Source organism: Phragmites australis, chromosome 16, assembly GCF_958298935.1.
Source record: "Phragmites australis chromosome 16, lpPhrAust1.1, whole genome shotgun sequence".
In the NCBI taxonomy this organism is placed as follows: Eukaryota; Viridiplantae; Streptophyta; class Magnoliopsida; order Poales; family Poaceae; genus Phragmites; species Phragmites australis.
This window is the reverse complement of record NC_084936.1, coordinates 12,996,918-13,016,868: the sequence shown is the minus strand read 5'-3', so window position 1 is coordinate 13,016,868 and position 19,951 is coordinate 12,996,918. Positions and strand designations below refer to the sequence as shown.

Below are 19,951 nucleotides of genomic sequence, written 5' to 3'. Positions count from 1 at the left end.
AGAGTGAGACTAAGAGCTAGTGAGGTTAAATCCAATCTTGAGCACTTGAGTTCATCGCCAAGTCATCGATCCACATTCTTTACTCTTGGAGCCTTGAGCTCCTAGACGGTTAGGCATCGCCCAGAGAGCACCCAAGCTTGTGGAATGCCCCGGGAAGTTTATATTACCCTAACGATTTGAGTAAGCAACCCTACCTTGATCTTGGTGCTTGTTTAGGTGAGAAAAGGGTTGAAAGAGACTCGACTCTTTGTGAACTTCTCAACAGAGGCGTAGCCACTTCTTTGTGGAGTGGCCGAACTTCGGGATACAAACTCTTGTCTCCTTTACTTATTGCATATTTTCTTGCTCTAGTTGATTTTGGGCGATTTGTCCCTATCTACTTGCTTGTGAGTGTGTAGTTGTAGGTTGTTGGTGAATAGGTCTTGAGAAATCTATTAGAACCTGTGGTAACTCATAGACTAAAGTATATTTGCATAAAAGTTCTTATTTTTCGATTTCGTGTTCAGGCTGGACTATCCGGGTTCACACGGAGTATCCGGGTCTGTATAACCCAAAGTCTCCGGATTGACCCGGAGTATCCGGATGCTGTATTCTGCTGTGAAGTTTTAAATTTCAGATATTGTCTATTCACCCCCTCTAAGCAACATTAAGTACTTTCAGAGGCCAGTTTCTCACGCCCTTCGGTGCGGGGAGGCCGCCATAGGGGAAGGGAACCGATGGATCTGGCAGCGAAATTGACCTCTGCTTGAGTCACTTTTCCTTTTGCTTCTTAGCACTGTAGCATGGGGATGAGAGTTTCTGCTGTTAGGTCTTTCTTTTTCTAGAGGTCTGTCCTATGACTGGGAATAGCTCTTTCTTTTTTTTTCTTGAAGAAATGGGCAAGATGCAATGATCGATCTAATTTAAAATTGATGACTGAATAGCATCATATACAACTTTAAGTAATGTCTATTATGTTGGCGCAAACACTCACTCATTGATCTCTCTGAACCCTCGAACTCGATGGAAATTAGAGTGAACACATGAGAACTCGTTGGACTCAGTTTTGGCACTGCTCAACTGCTGTAGCCATTTTTGGTCTTCTCTATTTATTGAATGGCAACAAAATGTGCCCGCCAACCCCGGCACTACCAGGCCACAACGTGCACCATCCCCCACGCCACTTGCTCACCCCGGGTTTAGCTGACCAAGTAACCAAACTACTTCCCTAACTAATCTATGCAAGACCACATGCGATCATGGGCAGGTTCAACTGAAAAACCGAGCTAAAAACGAGCTGAAAAACTAACACCTACAGACTCTAACAAAACTGACGAAAGAACAGGCGAGCTCAAGATTATTTCTAACATTTCACCCCGTAATCCTTGAGCATCCTAACATCTGCAACTCTAATCCTTCTGCTATGCTCCAGGAAATTGACTCTCCCGAGAGATTTTTGTGAAGATGTCTACCAGCTGATCTTCAGAGCTTGTGAACTCAACTTCGATCATGCATTCTTTCACACATTCACATACAAAATGGAAGCAAGTATCAAGGTGCTTGCTCCGATCATGGCTCACCGGGTTCTTGCAAAGGGCTATTGCAGATCATCCAATAGTCGCTCCATCTAGACTGCCTGACAGGCTGCAGTACATGCTGCAATGTATGTCAGCCGCACCCGGGAATTCTCTCGCCTAACTAGCTCTAGCTCCAATCAAAAGACTCAGACTTGAGATCAAACATTCACACGGGCAATGTGAGGAGTTTTTGGTGCTGCTTACTTCAACCTCGCAGCATTTTTCCAGTGTTCTTCTCTGCTTAAATAGCAACAACGAATACAGACTCGAAACAACCAACAAAGAGAACGGGAGAACCGTTGAGGCCTCCGCCATACGCGCCAATACTTCATGCGACGTGCACCATCCCCCACATCGAAGCAAGCTTGGCGCGCTCTACTCCTATAGACTCGCTCCAGGCACAATCGTGGCCAGAGCACAACGCTCACGCTATGATATGCAGACGCGCACATGCAAGAACGAAGAAATGAGATGCTGTAGTTAACTTCCTGCTCGGCTCAGAATTATTCAGTTTTCTAACAATCTCCCCCCTAATTCTGACGCCGAGTAACAATCTCAACGACGCCCGCCTTACTACGAAGTTGATTAAACTTGATGCGCTCGAGTGGCTTTGTCAGAATGTCTGCAACCTGTTCATCTGAAGGAATGAACTCAACCTCAATCTTCTTCTCCTCTACGCACTGCCTGATGAAGTGAAACCTTGTTTCTATATGTTTGCTCCGGTCGTGAAACACCGGATTCTTACACAGGGAGATCGCTGACTTGTTGTCAACTTTGAGGAGAGCCACCTTCTGTTCATTGCCCTGGACTTCGGCCAGCAAACGAGCCAACCAAATGCCTAGGCACGCCGCGCTCGAGGCGGCAATGTATTTAGCCTCACACGAGGAGAGGGTAACCACCTTTTGTTTCTATGACTGCCAGGCGATTGGACTCGAATTGAGGAAGAATAGCACTCAAGACATGCTCTTCTTATCATCCAAGTCTCCGGCCAAGTCACTATCGGAAAAACCCAGCAATTGTGTTGCCCCTGAGTTAGAAAAATGGCAACCATAGTTTAACGTACCGGCGACATAGCGCAGAATGTGCTTCACTGCGGTGAAATGATCATCTCGCGGGGACTCCATGAAGCGGCTGACGTAATCGACGGCAAAGGCTATGTCTGGCCGTGTATGCACCAAGTACTGCAGGCTGCCCACCAGACTGAGATACAGAGTGGCATCAACCACCGGCCTGTCAGAGTTCTTTGTCAGCTTCAATCTTGGCTCCATGGGAATGTAAGACGCATTGCATTCCGCTAGACCACCAATCTTCAGTAGCTTCTGAGCGTACGCTGACTGATTGATGGTGATGCCATCGTTGTTTTGATGCACCTCGATGCCAAGATAATAGCTGAGCAGCCCCAAGTCGCTCATTCGAAACAGGGAATGCATCTCTCCCTTGAAATTCTAAATTTCTTCAGCTCGTGCACCGATGATGACGAGATCATCAACGTAGACACCAATGACAAGACGCGTGTCGCCAATGATGCGCGTGTACACCGCGTGTTCCGTGGTGCTCCGTGTGAATCCCAGCTCGTGCAGGCTTGCGTCCAGCTTTGCGTTCCATGCTCGAGGAGCTTGACGGAGACCATAAAGCACCCGGTGCAGGCGCAGAACCTTATGTGGTTGCTCGTCATCGATGAAACCCGGTGGCTGCAAGACAAACACTTCCACCTCCAGCTCCCCATTTAGGAAGGCTGACTTGATGTCCATATGATGGACGGCCCAGCCAGTGTGAGCGGCGACAGCAAGTAGTAGCTGAACTGACTCCATTCGAGCAACGGGGGCGAAGACCTCATCAAAATCGATGCCCTGGCGCTGGACGTAGCCCTTCTCAACTATTCGCACCTTGTGCTTGATGATGGCACCAGTCTCATTCTTCTTGAGCTTGAAGACCCACTTCAAACCTATCGGACGCTTGCCGGGAGGGAGATCAGCGAAGCTCCAGGTGTTGTTCTGCTTGATCGAGGCCAATTCCTCTTCCATCGCCTGGCGCCAGCGTTCATCCTGCTCTGCTTCAGCCAGGGTGCTTGGCTCCTCCGTGGCGACCAAATGAAGCTCGTTCGAATCAAGCTCCATCAGCATTGTGGTGTCGAGTATATTGGTCACGATCCTGTACCGGCGGGGTGCTCCGTGATCATTGTCAACATTCGGTGATGTGGCTGGTGGCGACACAAATTCAACACTAGGCTCTGGCGTGCCCGGCGTGGGCACGTTGATAGGAGATGTCACCGCAAGTGGTTTTGTCGTCGGGGTAGATGATCTCGGCACCGCGATGAATGGGACTTTGGCCTCAGCCACCTCATAGTGCATGGTGAAGGAGCCAAGTGGGGTGGCTGCTGTGGGATTCCCTGATGCCCCCCAATCCCACATCGCTGCCTCATCAAACATGGCGTCGCGGAAGACACAAACTCGCTTCGATATCGGGTCGTAGGCTCGATAGGCCTTGGAACACTGTTCGTAGCCGAGGAAGACCATCGCTCTGCTTCGGTCATCCAAATTCTTCAAGTGCGGCTTCACCTCCTTGACGTAGATGACACAGCCGAAGGTTTTGAGGTGATGCACGGCAGGTGTTCGACCGTGCCATGCCTCAAATGGAGTCTTGTCCCAAACACTTTTTGTCGGCGAGCAGTTTAGAACGTACATAGCGGTGGTCACCGCCTCTCCCGAAAACTCACCCAGCATCTCCTTGGCCTTCATCATGCACCGTGCCATTACTACCACCGTCTGGTTTCACCGCTCAATGACGCCATTCTGTTGAGGCAAGTATGGCACCGTTAGCTACCGTGCGACGCCCTTGTTTGCGCAATATAGCCCAAACTCGACAGAGGTAAATTCCTTTCCGCGGTCCGTGCGAAGAGTACGCAATTTGCAGCCATTCTCCTCTTCGACGCCAACCTTGAAGCGTTTGATGGTTGCTGGTGCTTCACTCTTGGCCTCTAACAGATAGAGCCACATATAGCGAGTTAAATCGTCAATTAACAGCGGGAAGTACTTTTTACCGCCGTGGGTGGCCGGCGAGACGGGGCCGCAAATGTCCCCATGAACCAGATCGAGCCACTCCGTGGCTCGGTACTTTGCTGCCGCGGGGAATGGCGTTCGCTTCTGCTTCCCAATTAGGTAGCTGGCATCCCTCACACCATGCCGTGATGAGCAAGTGCGCGGAGAGAGTCAAAATTTTGGTGCCCGAACCAGGCATGCCAGATCCAGGCCTCCTCAGTGCCCCTCGCAGCGAGGCGTACTGGCTGTGCAAGGTCGACATGGAGCATGTACAAGCGTCCAGTTCCCCGGCGAACTCAGCATAGGAGGTGACGCTGTGGGTCGCGCAGGGTGAGGACGCCGTCTTCGATCTCCATCTTGCAACGTGCCTCGTCTAGCTAACCGAGGCTCACCATGTTACTTCATAGCCGCGGGATGTAATAGACACCTGTGAGGGCGCAATGGTCCCCATTCTTGTAGGCGAAGAGCACCGTGCCACGGCCCTCGATCTGGACACGCGAGGCATCGCCGAACTTGACAGTGCCACGAACGGAGGTGTTGAGCTCGGAGAAGGTGTCCCGTGCTCCTGTCATGTGGTTGGATGCGCCCATGTCCAGGATCCATTCTGGATTAGCTGGCTCCCCTTCGTTATGGAGAGAAGCGAGCGCGCACTCCTCGTTCAAATACAACTCGCCGTTTGTGAGCTCGGTATTAGTGGCGGAAGACAACTCACAGACATGGGCCATGAGTAATGCGGCTCGTCGTCCCCGTCGGCCTACTGCGGCTCAACCACGAGGAGATTCGCCTGGGCTAGCTTCTCACGATCACGCTTCGCTTTCCGGCACTCCTTGGCCCAGTGGCCCAGTTTTCCGCAATAGCGGCATTTGTCCTTTGAGATGTCGCGGCTCGTAGCCTGGGTCGTACCAGACTTAGCATTGCTGCTAGCCCCATCACGCCCGAGACTTAGCGAGCGCGAGTTCGACGTGCTCCCCCCAGTTGCAGCGCCACGGGAGGAGTTTACGCCATTTTCCTTGTTCATGCGGGCGGACCACTCCTTCTTCGTGAGAAGAGCTTGGCCCGCGTCCTCATCGTCCGAATCCCCACGGTCCTCGACGGTGTGAAGCCGGCCGGTGAGGTCCTCGAATGACATAGTGCGAAGATCAACCAAAGTTTCAATGGACATGGCGATTTGGCGATACCTGCGTGGTACAACCCGAAGCAGCTTGCGGACAACCTTCTCTTTGGGTATCTCCTCGCTGAGAAGATGGAGGTCGCTAACCACACCCTGGAGGCGGAGGCTGAAATCCTCCACAAGTTCGCCGCTGTTGAATCGCATGGACTCAAAAGTTTGGCGAATTTTCTGCGCCTTTGATTCCCGCACTCGATCAGCGCCCACTCTCATGGATTTGAGCGCGTCCCAGGCGTCCTTGGCGTTGTCCTTCTCGGCGAGCGGCCGGAGCATCTCCGGTGGCACCGCGCGTAGGATCGCTGAGAGTGCCTGGCGGTGTTCCTGGAATGGCACGTCGCTGGTGTTGACAGCATCCCACAAGCCCTGGGCCTGTAGGTTGACGCGCATCAACACCGCCCAATCGGAGTAATTTGAGCGAGTGAGCGTGGGGTAGGAGATGGAGCCACCCTCCTTGACGACCTGCTGGACGACCATCTACCGGCCACGTTGTCGTGGAGGCGACAGCGAGTGTCGCCGGCCATTCTGCCACGGGGTGCTCGAGTAGCCAGGCGCGGGGGCCGACATTTGTGCTCTGGTACCAATTGTTAGCCGCACCCGAGAATTCTCTCGCCTAACTAGCTCTAGCTCCGATCAAAAGACTCAGACTTGAGATCAAACATTCACAGGGTCAACGTGAGGAGTTTTTGGTGCTGCTTACTTCAACCTCGCAGCGTTTTTCCGGTGTTCTTCTCCGCTTAAATAGCAACAATGAATATAGACTCGAAACAACCAACAAAGATCGAGAACGGGAGAACCGTTGAGACCTCCACCATTCGCGCCAGTACTTCATGCGACGTGTGCCATCCCCCACATCGAAGCAAGCATGGCGCGCTTACTCAACCTATTGATGAGGGAAGCTTGGCGCCATCCCCCACGTAGTATGGAAGTTGTTGATGAGGTGAGCTGTTGGAATGCTGCTTGGGTATGCTAGCGGGTGTCGGATGATCATGACCTTCCTGAGTGGCATGATCATGAACAGGGAGGCCACCATGCGTCACCACATGAGCTCCGCCGCCTCATCGTGCTTGCCCTTCAGCGCTGTGGCGATCAGCTCGTGCGGTAGCACCGCGTCCACAGCCATCCTGGCATGGCTGGTGCACACCTTGTCGAAGAAGCAGGCCACGCGGTGCTTGTCGTGCTTCAAGAACACCTCTTTGTACTGCCGCATCACCACGAACGAAACGCGCGCATACGGAAGCCCGTCCCACTTGCCGGCGCTCACGTGCACCTCCGGGAGCTCGAGCACCTTGCACAGCAGCACCAGCACCTCGCGGCGGAGCCGGTCACGGGCGGAAGGCGTATTTCTTGTCAGAGATGTTGAGGTACTCCTGGCTGGACTCGCGCGGGAAGATGCAGCGAGCGATAGCCTCGCAGAGCAGGGTCGTGCGATCGTAGGACGAGCGGAGCGACGGACACCACTGTCAGCCGGAATTCTTCTCCGGCGATGATCAGGAAGAACTCACGCGAACAGAGAACGAGACACTGGATTTTGGTGCTGTTGTAATCGCTGCAGCATTTTCCTTGTATTAACCTTCTACTTATACACAAGCTGCGCTAAAACTGGAAAGGAGCAGAAAGGAAAGGCCGAGCTAATCCCGCGCCCTCCGCCATGCACGCCATGCGCATCATGATCCTGAAATCGTGTGCCATCCCACACGCTAGGCTAGAGCATGCGCCACGATGCCGTGATACAAGGACGTGCTCGGGAGGATAACGATCCAAGCCGAGCTCAACGCTACCTCTAACAGAAAGGAAATGAGCGGGAACTCAGGAACTCAGGATTACATGTCTCACATTTCACCCCCTAAGCCTGAAGTTCCTTGCCGATCTTGACGATGCCCAGCTTCACACGCAGCTCACAGAAGCGATCATGCGAGAGCAGTTTCGTCAGAATGTCGGCGATCTGCTCCTCAGTGCAGACGTGCTCAATATCCATCTTCCCATCTCCAATGCACTCCCGAATGAAATGAAATCTGACATCTATGTGTTTGCTTTGGTCATGGAAAACGGGATTCTTACTGAGTGCTATAGCCGATTGACTGTCCATCTTCAGCAGGAAGGCCGCGCGCTCCTTGCTCTTCAGCTCAGCAAGAAGTTGTGCCAGCCATACCCCTTGACAGGCCGCCGTCGTCCCTACAATGTACTCCGCTTCGTAGGACGACAACGCAACAACCTTTTGCTTCTGGGACTGCCAAGCCACGGGGCAGGAGCCGAGGAAGAACAGCACGCCGGTGGTGCTCTTCCTTGTATCAATGTCGCCACCCATGTCGGCATCGCTGTACCCGAGCAGCTTCAGCTCCTTGCCGCCGCGCTCGTAGTAGCAGCCGTAGTCGATCATGCCCGCGATGTAGCGTAGGATCCACTTCACCGCGTTGAGGTGCTCGGTGGTGGGGTTCTCCATGAATAGGCTGACGTAGCCGACGGCGAAGGCGACGTCCGGCCGGGTGTGCACAAGGTACCAGAGGCAGCCGACGAGGCCCCTGTACTCAGTGGCATCCACCGGCGCTACTGTACTGGTCTTCGACAGCTTCAGGCGGGGCTCCATGGGAGTATGGCACGGGTTACAGCTCGCCATGCCCACGTGCTCCAGAATCTTGCGCGCGTACGCCGCCTGGGACAATTTGATCCTGTCGCCGTCTTGCTTCACCTCAATGCCCAAGTAAAAACAGAGCAAGCCCAGATCACTCATCTTGAACCTGGAGCTCATCTCCCGCTTGAACTTGGTAATCTCGTTGGCGTCATTCCCGGTGATGATGAGGTCGTCGACGTAGACCCCCACCAGCAACCGTGAAGCGCCCTCGCCGCGCGCCTAGACGGCGTGCTCAGATGCGCTGTGTTTGAAGCTGAGCGCCGCCAGCGTCTCGTCGAGCTTGGCATTCCATGCGCGCGGTGCCTGACGAAGTCTGTAGAGCGCCTTGTCCAGGCGCAGCACCTTGTCCTCATGGCCGACGATGGTTTAGCCGGGAAGCTGCCTGATGTAGACCTCCTCGACCAGCTCCCCGTTGAGGAATGCGGACTTCACGTCCATGTGGTGCACTGGCCACCCCTCCTGGGCGGCGAGCGCCAGAAGCAGCCGCACTGACTCGATGCGGGCCACGGGCGCGAAGACCTCGTCGAAGTCCACGCTCGGCTGCTGGACATAACCCTTCGCGACGAGCCGCGCCTTGTGCTTGATCACCTCACCGGCGGCATTCTTCTTCACCTTGTACACCCACTTCAACCCGATCGGCCGGTGCCTGGGTGGAAGGGGCACTAGACGCCATGTTCGGTTGCTCTCGATGGAGTCCATCTCCTCAATCATGGCGCGACGCCAGGACTAGTGCTTCTTAGCCTCGGCGAAGGTGGCTGGCTCTTCCTCGATCTGCAGATGGAGCTCAGCTACTACCTGACGCGCGGTGAGGCCAGGTGGTGACGCTGCTCCGAGGATGTTGTCAATGGTGCGGTACCTCGGCTCTACGTCGACGTTGTCGGCGTCCCAGTATTCCTCCGTGTTTGGAGGTGGCGAGACGAACTCCGGCTGGGGCAGTGGAGTCGATGCCGGTGCTGGAGTCGCAGGAGGAGGAGTCGGTGCCACAGGCGACATCACTGGTGTGCCCGCCACGTGAGCGCCGGGGCTTGCTACAGAGGTTGGTGTCACCGGGGGCTCTGGTGAGCCCGCAGTGGTGTCGGCGTCGACGCGCCCGGCGCCTAGCTCCATCGCGTGGTACTCCACGACGAGGTCTGCACTGGCCTCCAGGTCCTCATCCTCGTCCTTCCAGCTCCAGGACGTCAGCTCGTCAAAGACCGCGTCCCTAAACACGACGGCACGACGCGTCACCGGGTCGTAGAAGCGCCACGCCTTGGCGCCTGGCTCGTAGCCGATGAAGACAACCGGAGTGCCATGGTCGTCGAGCTTCTTCAGGTGCGGCTTCGTCGCCTTGACGTACGCCACGCACCCGAACGTGCGCAGGAAGTGGACATCCGGCCTGCGCCCATGCCAGGCCTCATACGGCGTCATGCCGTCGAGGCCTTGGTGGGCGCCCGGTTCAGCAAGAAGACGGCGGTGGTGACCGCCTCGCCCCAGAACATCGCCGGCATGTTCCGGCTCTTCAGCACACTATGCGCCATGGTGACAACGGTCTGGTTCCGCCGCTCGACGACGCCGTTCTGCTGCGGCGTGTACGGCGCCGTGTGCTGCCGCTCAACGCCGTGCTCGGTGCAGTACTCCTCGAACTCAACAGAGGTGAACTCACCCCCGTTTTCAGTGCGCAGCACGTGCAGACGTCGGCATGTCTCCACCTCCACCTTCGCCTGGAACTTCTTGACGGTGACGAGCGTGTTGTTCTTGGCGGTGAGCAGCGCTACCCACATGTACCTGCTCCGATCATCAACCAGCAGGAGGAAGTACTGCTTATCGCCGGGTGTCGCCGGCGTGATGGGGCCGCACAGGTCGCCATGGACCAGGTCCAGCAGCCCCTCCGCCCGCCTCTTCGCCTGCGACGAGAACGGACTCCTCTTCAGCTTGGTGGTGACGCAGTCGGTGCAGAGCTGGTGCACGTGCTCGATGTGGGGCAGCCCGTGCACCATGCCCCGCTGCTCGAGTTTGCGCAGGGCGTCGAAGTGGAGGTGGTAGTAGTGCTCGTGCCATAGCCACGCGCTGTCGCTGGCGTGCGCGACCAGGCAGAGCTGCCGCCCAATCTTCACGCGCAGCAGGTACAGCTAGTTTGCCGAGCGCTGGACTCGCGCGATCAAGCGCCCTTTGTCGTCGCGGATGCAGAGGACGCCGTGCTTGGTGTGGACGTTGCAGCCACCATTATCGAGCTGGCCGAGGCTGATGATGTTGGTGGTCAATCTCGGGATGAAGTACACCCCCGTGAGCGGGAGGTGCTCGCCGGTCTTGCCCTTGAACAGCACGGTGCTGGATCCCTCGATCGTGACCTCTGAGCCGTCGCCAAACTTGACGGTGCCGCGGATCACCGTGTCGATGTCAATGAAGGCGTCCCGGCAGCCCGGCATGTGGTTGGTCGCCCCGCTGTTGAGGTACCAGAGGCTGTCGTCGCGCTCCGTCTCCCCATCGAGCTTCGCGAAGACCTTTCCCTCTACGACGCGCAGGGGCCGGCGCTCGGACGAAGGAGCTGCGGCGGCACGTGGTGGCGGCGGCACATTGGGGAAGACAGTGGCTCGGGCCATCAGCAGCGTGGGCTCCGAGTCTTCTTCAGCCTGCGCGATGTGGGCCTCGCCCTTTGGCTTGCTGCGGCAATCCTTGGCCCAATGGCCGTATTTGCCGCAGCGCTTGCACTGGTCGCGGTTGGGGGCCTGTCCTCCGTCGGATTGGGCCTTGCTGCCGTCGCGTGGCCCGAAGCCGGAGCTCTCTCCCTTGCCGCGCCCACGGCCACGCCCGCGGCCGTCGCGCTTCTTGCCGCTAGCGCCGCTGGAGCTGCTCCCGCTGCCCTTCTCCTCGGACTCACGGAGCTTAAGCCTGGCGAGCCACTCCTCTTCACAGAGAAGCAGCCGGCCCTGGTTGTCGAGGATGGGCGCCGGCTTGTGCCGTTGATCGACGGCGCGCAACCTGCCGGTCACCTCCTCGACGGAGATGTTGTTGATGTCGGAGCAGGGTCTCGATGGAGATCGCCACCTGAGCGAGGTGCTCTGGCATGACCTGCAGCATCTTCCGCACTACCTCAGTGTCGGTGACGTTGTCGCCGAGGAGGCGCAGATCAGCAGCGAGCCCGGTGATGCAGTTCGTGAAATCTTCCGCGTTCTCCACCTCCTTCCACACCTGGGCGCTGAACTCACGGCGAAGCTGCTGCGCGTTGGCCTCGCGCACCCGCTGGACCCCGACGCGGATCCGCTTGATCGCCGCCCACGCTGCTGCCGCCGTTCTCCTTTCACGAAGACCGGCCAGCATGTCAGGCGAGACGGAGCGCAGGATTGCAGCGAGCGCCAGCCAGTCGTGGCGGTACATGATCTCCTCGCCTTCCTCCAGCTCGACGGCGTACCACCACCCTGCCGCCTCCAAGTTCACCTGCATCAACATCGCCCACTCCTGGTAGTTGGTGCGTGTGAGCATGGGGAACTAAGTCCCGGTGGCGGATGTCTCCCCGACGGTGCGGTGGATCACGACCTCGCGGTGCCCTCTGCGTGGCGCTGGTGAGGGCGAGACGCGACGACCTCGTCGCTCTACACGGCCACCGCCCGGCGGAGCGGAATGGTGGTCCATCCCTCCTCGTCACGGCTCTGGTACCAAATGTCAGCCGGAATTCTTCTCCGGCGACGATCAGGAAGAACTCACGCGAACAGAGAACGAGACACTGGATTTTGGTGCTGCTGTAATCGCTGTAGCATTTTCCTTGTATTAACCTTCTACTTATACACAAGCTGCGCTAAAACTGGAAAGGAGCAGAAAGGAAAGGCCGAGCTAATCTCGCGCCCTCCGCCATGCACGCCATGCACGTCATGATCCTGAAATCGTGTGCCATCCCACACGCCAGGCTAGAGCATGCGCCACGACGCCGTGACACAAGGACGCGCTCGGGAGGATAACGATCCAAGCCGAGCTCAACGCTACCTCTAACAGAAAGGAAATGAGCGGGAACTCAGGAACTCAGGATTACATGTGTCACAACCACTTGGCCGCGAGCCCGATCGCGCCTATCGCTTCCTGTTCGACTGTGTCGCCCAGTTCTTCGCCGACCTCCTCACCTCCGACCTCGAGCAGCTCGCCCCCGGCGGCAAGCGGAGGAAGATCGGGCTCGCCACCAAGTGGTGCCCCACACTGGGCTCGTCGTTCGACCGGACCACGCTGCTCTGCGAGGCCATCGCCCGCCGGTTCTTCCCGCGCGACTCCAACCACGACTACGCCGATGTGTCGGAGGAGCATTACACCTACCGCGTGCTCCACCGTCTCTGTCGAGAGGTACTGCTGCCGCTGCGAAAGGTCCTCGAGCTTCCCGAGGTGTACATGAGCGCCCAGTGGGTCCGAGCTGCTCTACAGCCGCGTGGCCTCGGTGGCCATGACGTGCTACAATGCCCTGTTCAAGAAGCACGACGAGGTGTGCTTCGACATGTACCTTGATGACGTCGAGGCTGGCAAGGCCAAGATCGAGGCTGGCGCGCTCCTACCCCACGAGATTGCCACCGCCGCCTACCGCGGCGAGGACGACGATGTGTCTGAGCTGCAGTGGTTTCACATCGTGGAGGCCTCCGCAAGAAAGGGTCGTTGAGCAACTGCATCTGCGACGTGTATGAATGGCACGACAATGGAGGTGTGTGTTGCGCTGGGCTTGCTCATCTCAGAACTCAGCGAGAAGCCGTGGGCGGGCAGGGTGATCACGTTCAGCCAGTATCCCTAGATCCACAAGATCGAAGGAAAATCCTCCGGGAGAAGACGAGCTTCGTTCAGCGGATGCAATGGGACATGAACACCAACGTCCAGGCGGTGTTCGACCGCATACTCCGCACGGAGGTGGACGGCTGGCTGGCAGTGGGGAAAAATGCAAAAACCACCCTAAAAGTCACTTAGATTTTAACTCTCCTCAGAAGTTGTTTGGTTAAAAAAAACCCTTAAAAATTTAGCTTTGTTGAAAAAACCCCCAAACATTTAAAAAAATAAAACCAAATCAAAAAAATTCTAAAAAAAAACTAGAGACAATTCTAAGATCTTCTATGATTTTTTTCTTCAAAAATAATATCATTTGCATCATATTTCATAGAGAGGAAGTTTGAAAAAAAAAACGTGCAGCTCATTTATTAACTCATGTTATTTTAACTTTGTCATGTCTACCATTATTTTTCCTATACAAATCATTGTTTAAGTAAACTAATAAAAGTGGTTTCACTAATTTTAGGGTGTTATGGATTAATTATGAATTAATCTATTTGTAACACATTTACTCAATCCTGCATGTCCTGCACGTTACAATAACTATTTCAAGATTCCATGTATTTTTAGAAGATAGAGGATCATGTAAAAAGACTAAAAACATGGGTTTTATGAATTTTGGATTAGTAAATAATTAACTATGCATTTAACTCGAATTAATAAATGAGCTGCACACTTTTCTTTTTTTCAAACTTACTCTCCATGAAATATGATGCAAAGGATATTATTTTTGAAAAAAAAATTCACAGAAGTTCTTAGAATTGTCTCTAGTTTTTTTAGAAAAAAATTTTAAATTTTTTTTTGAATTTTTGGGGATGTTTTCGCAACAAAATCGAATCTTTGGGGGCATTTCGCTAAAAAAACTTTTAGGGGAAAGTCAAAATCCAAGTGACTTTTGGGGGGGGGGGGGGTTTGCATAAGATGATCAGGACCATCTTCGTGTTCAGCAACATGGAGTTCGACGAGCCATCGGCGAACCCGTGGGAGACGGACTGCCCGGCCATCTACCGCAAGTACAGGGATGCCGGGTTCCGCGATGCAGTGCCGCAGAATTTATTCTGGAACCTGCGGGACTAGAGCTCCATGCCAGTGACATCGACGCAGCCAGGGGTTGCGATGGTGAGCGGCTTCTCCAAGAACTTTGTCAAGCTGTTCCTGGAGAACGATGGTGTGGTGAATCGTGATGGCGAGCTCTATATAAGGAGAGGCATGGGTAGGGCGTGTTGAGATTGAGTCACTCTGAAATCCTAGTTGCAGTCTTCGACATGATCTCCCAAATCACTAGCCGCACGTGCGGTGCTAGCACTGCTGCTCGGCGTTTTGCCCAGTACGTGTGGATACCATAGAGGCGCTACTGCTATCGTGGCGCTGATCTTCTCGGTGAGTTGAACTGATCGGAGTTGGTCGAGGAGCACGACCACCTACTAGAAGTTGGTCGAGGAGCATGACCACCTGCATGGGGCTGGTCGCGGATCTAATCGAGAAGCTGTTCGACACTGGATCGGTCTATTCCAACTCTTCTTCCATTGCAATGTGCGTCGAGCGGTAACGATCTAAGATCTCCTACTAGTATGATTTCTTGGGTTAACAGTTGACTCCACCGTGGATGCCTCAATGGAATAGAGTGTTGAACGGAGGAACCGGACTTTGTTGGACATGGTCCAGTCCATAATTAGCCAATCTGATCTTCCATTATCCTTCTGGATATACTCTAGAAACTGCTACGTTCACTTTAAATAGGGTTCCATCTAAAGCTGTAGAGAAGACACCAAATGAGATATGGACGAGAAGCATCCCGGGTTCTCTTTCCTTAAGATCTGGGGTGTTGAGGCCTATGTAAAACGTTTGACGTCAGATAAGCTCACTCCCAAATCAGATGCATGCTTTTTTGTGGGGTATCCTAGGTGTTGGAGAAACAGTTCGTCTTGCCCCAGCAAGTACGGTGAGAGTTTCTTCTAAGGAGGAGACTCAAGCATGGATACGAAGTTTAAGAGGAATGAACACCACGAATATATTGATGGTAGAAAAAATGGACCGATCTGGGGGGGAGTGTTACAGAATGACTTGGTATTTTCCACCTCTGTGTTTTTCTACCGTCTTGCCCTCCCCTTTGCCCAGGCGACCAGGGCTCCTATTTATAGGGCCATGCGTAGCCTGGTGTACAAGTTATCACAATGTACAAATATCTAGGATATGACTGAATCACCAGGTCTTATCACGGATAACTACTTTCTACCCTTCTTGGGAGATAATATCCACCGTAGTAACTATTGTGGTGCCTGCCCCCTAAAGGGGGCGAGCCGGTAGCCAATTGCGGCCCAGTACCACACCGCTAGGGGTGTCAGGATAGGTACCATCATGCTGGGGTGTCAGAGAATCGTCCACTAGCCTTGGTATTTAATGCCAGTCACTTCCTCATAAGCAAAGTACGACTGGTTCTTCCCTTTTGGCAGATTTTTCCTGAGGCCCGATGACTCACCTAGTAACCTCCGGGAAGCCGACCGGGCAGTGGGAGGCCAAAGCCTTAGGGACCGGGCCTTCGGGAGGCTGAGCTTCGGAAAGCCAGGGCTTTGGAAGGGGGAGGCTGGGCTCTGGAAGGTCGGGGCTTCAGAAGGCGGAGACAGGCTTAGCCTTTGGGAAGCTGAGCTAATTAAGCCAAGGGGCTGTCGAGGGTCCTTAATAATGACCCCTAACAGTAGCCCCTTGTGGGGACGGCCAGCGGAGCGGTCGGGCTCGCAGTTCCTTCGGAGCAGGGCCCCCGGCGGTCCCTGGCTTGTGGTTGATGGCTCGTGGTTCGATAATAGCTTGGCTTGCCCGGGTGATGGAACAGCCTGTTGGATGACGTTGGCAACAAGGGGCATTGAATACGCCCTGGGGAGAGGTGTAGTCCTGCCCTATCTGGCAGAGCATGGGACGTGTGTCATCTTGTCATTGAGGGGGGGGGCAAGGGAGTCGGTTTTGCTCCCCCCTGATTTCAGCCTGGCAGGCGAAAGGACGGCGCGTGCGCCTGCCGCCTGGAGGGGGCAAGTTGCTCCCTATTTGTAGCAGGAGGGGGATTGCCAGAGCAACCCTTTGCCGACTCCTCGTTCTCATCTGCCTTTGTCTTCGGCGCCTTTTACCTTGCGTGAGTTGTTCCTTGATCTCTACTCCCCTCTCTCTCATAATTCAGCGCCTTTCGCCACCCTCTTGCTGTTCATATGGCTGACCTGAGTACCCCGAGTCAAACCAAAACTTGGGCTGCGGGGGAGATGGCCGGAGTCGCTGTGGCGGGGGACCCTCAGGTGTCATCGGCTTCCCCGTTGCTGATGGGGCCGCCGCCGGTAGTGGAGCTCTGGCATGCCAGCAAAAGCCACACCCGGCAAACCACCGCGCTGGGATCGTCTGTCAACGGTGACGAGGAGCTCAACCGGGTGGTTAAGGAGGGTAAGATCCCCTCTTGAGCCGTTGCACGGCCTTTGCTGGGCGAGGAGGTCCCAAAACCTCTGGCTCATGTGGTCGTGGTGTTTGAAGCTTTCTTCAAGGTGGGCCTGGGTTTTCCTTCAGTGCTGTTGCTTGAAGAGGTGCTCCGCCACTTCTGCGTGGAGCTCCCGTAGCTCCACACCAACGCCATTGCTCGCCTGGCCACCTTTGAGTGGGCATGCAAGCGGAAGGGTGTGAAGGGAGGGCGGATTTCTTCGCGGCCCTCCACTTTGCCACTTGCCAGCTGAAGTTGATCAAGATCGAGGGGACGAAGAGGCCCCTTAGTTTTAGGAGTATCAACTTCCAAATACGGCCGCAGTATCGCGATGCCTTCCCAGTGAAGGCCATCTACGGCCGGTGGTATACTGGTTGGTTGCAGTGGTTGTTTTACTACAGCATCGGCCCTGCATCGCCCCTTTGCTCCAAGAACCGATATATCGCGTATGTTTCGGAGCCAGAGACGGGGATTACGGACGACCAGTTCACCTCACGGCTGGCCCTTCTCCGGAGGGTGGCCGAGAAGATGAGCATGCGTGACCTCGTTGAGGAGTTTACCATGTTGCATGTCCGGCCCCTCCAAACGGGCTGGAACTGCGTTTTTGAGCAACGTGCGGAAGAGTGGCTGAAGGTATATTCTGGTTTGCCCGTCAACGCTGGTGAGTTCCTTTTGTAGTTGGGTTCTCGATCTGCCGATGTGAGCTGTCTTTTTTCTTTCAGAGAGCTGCCTCCTGCTGGAGTGTGCGACAGAGATCGCGGAGGTGATCCTGGCCCCCCTACTATTACGAAGCAGGAGCGGCAGGTGGCCCTAGCACGGAGTTGGGAGTGGTACAATCATGTCTGCTTTTACCTTGGCGTGGGGCTCCGACGTGGTGGGATCCTCTAGAGCCTAGGGCTGCTGGAAAATGAGAGTGTGCAGGCCCCTCCCATTCGTACATGAACGCTCCAGGCCCGGCGGCCTTTAGCATCCGGAGGCTCGCATAATAGTTCGATGTCTGAGTCGTCGAAGGTGCCCCTATCTCGCAAGAAGCGTCTGAGGCGGGTTAGGAGTGTGAGCGATCAGTCCGGAGGCGAGGGCCAGGGTGGCGACTATGACCGGGGGAAGGACCGGGCCTCCCCGGATATTGCGGGTCACGGCCAGAGCCAACGGCGAGGCATGGCCTCCGTGGACTTCGACATCGGTCTTGTTGACTCAGATACTGAGGATGCTACGGGTCCTCTTGTAAGAGGTTCGGGGGAACCAGGTGTGGTTTGCTTTGTTAGTCATACCCTTTTGGTCGTGTGCTGGGATCTTAATTTGTATTTCTTTTTTGTAGCGACCTTTGAGGTGGATGCGACCTTGACTCCACCCCTCAGGGCCTCGGAGGCCCAACAAAGATCGGGGACTCCTTCGGAGGGGTCTCCAAGGGTCGTCTTGGGGGACGTGGCTTCGTTCCTGCGAGGCCCGGAGTCAGCTGGTGGCCTGCCTACGGCGGCTGGTGCCTGAGGTGCCGTGCCGTCCACCGGGAGTCCCTTCGAAGTAGTTGAGGGGGGCCCTAGACTCGGGATCTTGACCACGGATGACTTCGCGTTGCGCCCAGAGGCGTCAAGGGATTTCGCTGTGGCCTCCTCTCTGCTTCGGAGTGGGGAGGTTGAGCGATCGTTGGCCCAGCGTCCCCTGGAGGAGTTGGAGGCACGATTGGCGGTGGCGACCCTTCAGGTCGGTAGTATTAGTTATGATCACCAGATCCGGTGTTGGGTCCTGGGTAGATTATGTTGTCTTTTTGCATCTTTTTGTGGTGCTTTGCAGCATGTAATTTTGATGAGGGCGCTGGGAGGTGGTGGACGCCAGGCTTTGGAAGAGGCCCAAAAACGGGCAGTGTCCATGGAGGGCCGTCTTCATGAGGAGATGGTGCTTCGTGAGCATGCGGAGGCTGGGACGCGGAAGGCTGCGAGACCTCCGGGAGGTGAAGGAGGTTGCCGATGCAGCCAACGTAGCCCGTGTGTCCGCCAAGAGTGTCGTTGACACCTTTCGGGTGGCGGCGGTAAATATGCGGCGAGAGCTGGAGGAGGTTCGGGCATCGGAGGGGGCACTGCATTCGGAGTGACAGCAGTTAACGGCTCTAGTGTCGGAAGTGGCCCAGATTACCTTTGATGCGTTGAGCGGCCTAGGGGCTCGGTGTCCGCCACTACCCTTTGACTCGGAGGCGTCGGTCATGCCACTCTTCTAGTTTTGGTTTGCCGTGAAGGTTATGGTTAGGGCCGCGCAGGTCTATGCAAGGTCCAGCGCTCGTGTAGCTGCTGCACTTTAGCTGACCCTGCTGCACCAGGAGGGGATTGGTCCTTTTGAAGCATTGGTGCGGCAGGTGTCGAACTTCGTGGTCGAGGCCTTCCAGCCAGAGGCACCTTTGTTGGAGATTGGCGCAGCCTTAGAGAGCTTCCATCGCAGCGCATGGGCGCAGCATGGCCAGAGCGTGACGTTGCGCTTTATGGCCGGTCAAGGGACTCCGGGTGCCTCATGGGGCCTTCGCCCGAGTTCTTCGTTGGGAGGACTGGTGCTTCACCCGAAGTCCACGGGCGCTTCACTGCCCTCTGGGGGAGCTTTGTCTAGTGTTGTTGCCCCTTCGGAGTCAAGCGTGGATGCCCCAGAGGTGAAGCTCTATCGCGGCTGTCTTTGTTTTCTTTTCTTTCCCAGGGTGGGGGGCTGAGTTCTAGTATGTTGACCGCCTCCTTCTGCTTTATGTATATAATCCTTCCATTATTTGATGGAAACCACACCTGTCTTCCTGTGTTTTACCTGTGTTGTTTCTGGATTGTTTGAGCCTTTGAGTTTTAACCTGAGTCTGCTCTGCATGTATAGGTACGGCGGCCCGAGGCCGGAGGAGGCCTTGTCCCTACCATGGATAGTGCCTCTGGGGAGGGATCTAGTGTGTCTGGTGCGTTAGGGGCTACTCCGTTCGTTCGTCAGCGGAGTCGCTTTGTTATGCCCCACGATTCCGATGGGCGTGTTGATCCGCAGGTGGCTGCCAATATTTTGGTTAAGGTCGAGCCGGAGGATCCCCCGGTGTCCACTCCGGATGTATGCTTTACCGCAAGAGATGATTGATGTGCGTCCCGAACGGCCTGGGAGGTTGTCGGATCACGCTTCTTACGGCACTTCATCCTTCCCTGGGGTTCTGACGGAAGGGTGCCTTGGAAATTCTCGAGTCTATCTTGGGTGAGGAGAAGGTGGAGGAGGCACAGGCCACGGACGCCTCGTCGGTGGGGCAAGGGGAAGAGCTAGACTACTCAGTCTTCGACTTGTATCCCTTCCCAGCGGATCTTTCCTCTTCCCCGGGTCGAGTCTCTGTTTCGG

The 19,951-nt window shown here is 55.4% G+C and overlaps 1 pseudogene; it reads left to right on the top strand.

Moving 5' to 3' along the window:
• Positions 1–11,873: 11,873 nt before the first annotated feature.
• LOC133895065 (uncharacterized) lies at positions 11,874–14,388 on the top strand (annotated as a pseudogene).
• Positions 14,389–19,951: the final 5,563 nt, after the last annotated feature.